This window comes from Tachyglossus aculeatus, chromosome 2 (assembly GCF_015852505.1).
Source record: "Tachyglossus aculeatus isolate mTacAcu1 chromosome 2, mTacAcu1.pri, whole genome shotgun sequence".
In the NCBI taxonomy this organism is placed as follows: domain Eukaryota; kingdom Metazoa; phylum Chordata; class Mammalia; order Monotremata; family Tachyglossidae; genus Tachyglossus; species Tachyglossus aculeatus.
In genome coordinates this window covers 166,721,661-166,726,354 of record NC_052067.1, presented here as the reverse complement: position 1 = coordinate 166,726,354, position 4,694 = coordinate 166,721,661, and positions in this window count along the sequence as shown.

Below are 4,694 nucleotides of genomic sequence, written 5' to 3'. Positions count from 1 at the left end.
TCCTCCTCCCTGGACTACATCAACAGCAAGAACCAGGCATGGTCTCCCATTACCTTTCATTCATTCATTCAATCGTATTTATTGAGCGCTTACTGTGTGCAGAGCACTGTACTAAGCGCTTGGGAAGTACAAGTTGGCAACATATAGAGATGGTCCCTACCCAACAACGGGCTCACAGTCTAGAAGGGGGAGACACAAAACAAAAACAGATGTCAAGTCGTCAGAACAAAAAGAATTAAAGCTAAATGCACATCATTAACAAAATTAATAGAATAGTAAATATGTACAAGTAAAATTAATAGAGTAATAAATCTGTACAAACATATATACAGGTGCTGTGGGGAGGGGAAGGAGGTAGGGTGGGGGGTTGGGGAGGAGGAGAGGACAAAGGGGGCTCAGTCTGGGAAGGCCTCTTGTAGGAGGTGAGCTCTCAGTAGGGCTTTGAAGGGAGGAAGAGAGCTAGCTTGGCGGAGGTGTGGAGGGAGGGCATTCCAGGCCAGGGGGATGATGTGGGGCGGGGGTCGATGGCGGGACAGGCAAGAACGAGGTCCAGTGAGGCGGTTAGCAGTGGCAAAGGAGCGGTGGGTGTGGGCTGGGCTGAAGAAGGAGAGAAGGGAGGTGAGGGAGGAGGGGGCCAGGGGATGGACAGCCTTGAAGCTGAGAGTGAGGGTGGGTCCTGGGAAATGAGCCTGTTAGCTAGATTTCCACCAGCAGTGCTCTGCAGCTCAGGCACAACAGGGAGGAGGTAGAATGCGCAGGCGATCCAGGGCTGTGGGTTAGTGGTATGAGATCGACAAAGGGATAAGGGAGAGAGTGAATTCAGTTCAGTAGAGAGGGTGGTGTTGACAACACCTATTTGGTCATCAAGAGAGGGGAGTTTGGATATGGAGATTAAGTGGGTCTTGATGAGTTGAGAAAATTGGATGGAGTCCAAAAATCTGAGGTCACTGTGAGGAAAGTGTACAGATTTTTAGGGAGGAGGTGGGTGGGAGAGGAGGTAAGTGAGGAGGTTGTGATTGGAGAGAGGGATTTCAGAGTCGGTGAGGGTAGAGATTATGCAGTCGTTAGAGATGATGAGATCGAGTGTGCATCCAAGCTGGTGAGTGGGAGAGGTGGGGCAGAGCAGGAGGTCAGCGAAGTTGAGGAGTGATAGAAGGCAGGTGGCAGAAGGGTCTTCGGGAACATCTTTCATTCATTCATTCAATCGTATTTATTGAGCACTTACTGTGTGTCAAGCACTGTACTAAGCGCTTGGGAAGTACAAGTTGGCAACATATCCCTACCCAACAGTGGGCTCACAGTCTAGAAGGGGGAGACAGACAACAAAACAAAACGCATAAACCAAATAAAATAAATAGAATAAATATGTACAAGTAAAATAAATAGAGTAATAAATATGTACAAACATATATACATATATACAGGATATATATACAGGATACAGAATACATCTGTGTGGATATTGAAGTCCCCGAGGATCACAGTGGGCATAGAGAAGGAGAGAAAGAATATGAGAAAGGGATCAAAATGGTTGAAGGATAGGGGGAGGTGGATTGGTATAAAAGTGGCATTGGGGCATGACATGAAGGGAGTCTGGGGGAGTGGGAGAAGATGAGGCCCCTCACCTCTGGAGAGAGCAGCAGGGGAGACCATGTCATCTGGGGAGAGCCAGGTTTCAGTGAGGGTGAGGAGGAGGAGGGACCAGGTCAGGAACAGGTCAAGGATGAAGGGAAGCATCCCCATGATGGAGCGAGGATTCCACAGGTCATTCTTGGTTAAGGCTGTGGGGAGCTTCGGGAGGGAGGGGTTGGCACGAGGGGTGGAAAGGATTTAAATGGGACAGAGATTATGGGGGCTGGCACAGGGGGAAGGGAATGAGTGGTGGTGATGGGACAGGATTACAGGGTTGCAGCAAGGAGGAGGGGTAGGGATGGACCAAGGGGTGGGAAGAGGTTGGGTGGCCGAGGGGATAGGGGAGGTGTGGTGGGAGAGAAGGACTGGGACGTGCTGGCTGGATGGGGAGGGGAATTGAAGGGTCATGGTTGGGCCGGTGAAGTGTAAGTGTTGTAGTTGAGGTAAAAAACAGCAATAACCACTTCATCTTGTGACACCCTAAGGAGATGGTTAAATCATCCTTGTCTCTTTGAGAGTGAAGAGACCAGTATTCACAAGAGCCCTGAGGAGATGGTTGAATTACCCTTGGGGCCTTGAGGAGATGGTTGAATTACCCTTGGGCCCTTGAGAATAAAGCACCCTGTGATTAGGAGAGCTCTGAGGAGATGGTTGAATTATCCCTGGGGCCTTGAGAGTGAAGAGGCCAATGTTTAGGAGAACCCTGAGGAGATGGCTGAATTGTCTTTGTGGTCTTGAGAGAGAAGAGGGCAGTGATTAGCCGTGAACAGGCTGGGTTGGTGTGGTGGTAGGAGAAAGCAGGGACTGAGTAGGTGTGAAGGCAGGCAGCCTTTGAAATCTAAAATGTGAAAATGTATGAACCTGGGTCTTTGTCATCTGATCTGATCTGCAGGGAAAGGAGGAAGGTGAAGAAATGATGAAATGGCTGCTTCTCCTCCCCATCCCCCCACGCCCTACCTCCTTCCCCTCCCCACAGCACCTGTATATATGTTTGTACAGATTTATTACTCTATATATTTTACTTGTCCATATTTACTATTCTATTTATTTTGTTAATGATGTGCATCTAGCTTTATTTCTATTTGTTCTGACGACTTGACACCTATCCACATGTTTTGTTTTGTTGTCTGTCTCCCCCTTCTAGACTGTGAGCCCGTCGTGGGTTAGGGACCGTCTCTATCTGTTGCCGACTTGTACTTTCCAAGTGCTTAGTACACTGCTCTGCACACAGTAAGCGCTCAATAAATACGATTGAATGACTGAATGGAGTGCTGGCGGCGAGTATGTGATAGGCGGCGATTCCGATGGCTGATGACCTGTCAGGCTGAGGCCTCTCAGCGGAGAGATCTCCGTGTCCTCAGGCAGGTCCCTGTCCCTGCTGATGTTGGATGGTTCGCGTCAGTTTGTGGCCTCTTGGGGAAACTGAGGCACAGAAAAATTAAGGGATATCCCCAAGGACACAGAGCAAGCAAGGGACAGAGCCAAAATTAGAATCCAGGGCCACTGACTCCTAAGCCAGAGCTCTTTCCGCTACAACCTCCACAGCGTGGCTCAGTGGCAAGAGCCCGGGCTTGGGAGTCAGAGGTCATGGGTTCAAATCCCAGCTCCACCACTTGTCAGCTGTGTGACTTTGGGCAGGTCACTTAACTTCTCTGGGCCTCAGTTACCTCATCTGTAAAATGGGGATGAAGACTGTGAGCCCCACGGGGGACAACCTGATCACCTTGTATCCTCCCCACTGTTTAGAACAGTGCTTTGCACATCGTAAACGCTTAACAAATGCCATCATCATCATCATCATCATCACTGGGCTCGTCCCCCTCATCCCCCTCTCCATCCCCCCCCATCTTACCTCCTTCCCTTCCCCACAGCACCTGTATATATGTACATATGTTTGTACATATTTATTACTTTATTTATTTATTTATTTATTTTACTTGTACATATCTATTCTATTTTATTTTGTTAGTATGTTTGGTTTTGTTCTCTGTCTCCCCCTTTTAGACTGTGAGCCCACTGTTGGGTAGGGACTGTCTCTATATGTTGCCAATTTTGTACTTCCCAAGCGCTTAGTACAGTGCTCTGCACATAGTAAGCGCTCAATAAATACGATTGATTGATTGATTGATTGATTGGGCTCTTACTAAGCTCTACCTATCCTATCCTATCCTATCTCATCCTATCCCGTCTGGACTACTGCACCAGCCTTCTCTCTGATCTCCCATCCTCGTGTCTCTCTCCACTTCAATCCATACTTCATGCTGCTGCCCGGATTATCTTTGTCCAGAAACGCTCTGGGCATATTACTCCCCTCCTCAAAAATCTCCAGTGGCTACCAATCAATCTGCGCATCAGGCAGAAACTCCTCACCCTGGGCTTCAAGGCTGTCCATCACCTCGCCCCCTCCTACCTCACCTCCCTTCTCTCCTTCTACTGCCCAGCCCGCACCCTCCGCTCCTCCACCGCTAATCTCCTCACTGTACCTCGTTCTCGCCTGTCCCGCCATCGACCCCCGGCCCACGTCATCCCCCGGGCCTGGAATGCCCTCCCTCTGCCCATCCGCCAAACTAGCTCTCTTCCTCCCTTCAAGGCCCTGCTGAGAGCTCACCTCCTCCAGGAGGCCTTCCCAGACTGAGCCCCTTCCTTCCTCTCCCCCTCGTCCCCCTCTCCATCTCCCCATCTTACCCCCTTCCCTTCCCCACAGCACCTGTATATATGTATATATGGTTGTACATATTTATTACTCTATTTATTTATTTATTTATTTATTTATTTTACTTGTACATTTCTATCCTATTTATTTTATTTTGTTGGTATGTTTGGTTCTGTTCTCTGTCTCCCCCTTTTAGACTGTGAGCCCACTGTTGGGTAGGGACTGTCTCTATGTGTTGCCAATTTGTACTTCCCAAGCGCTTAGTACAGTGCTCTGCACATAGTAAGCGCTCAATAAATACGATTGATTGATTGATTGATTGATTGATTAGCTATGAAGCAATGGTAGTGGTTTATTGAGTACCCAATGGGTGCAGGGCATTGCACTAAGCACTGAACATGTGACCTAC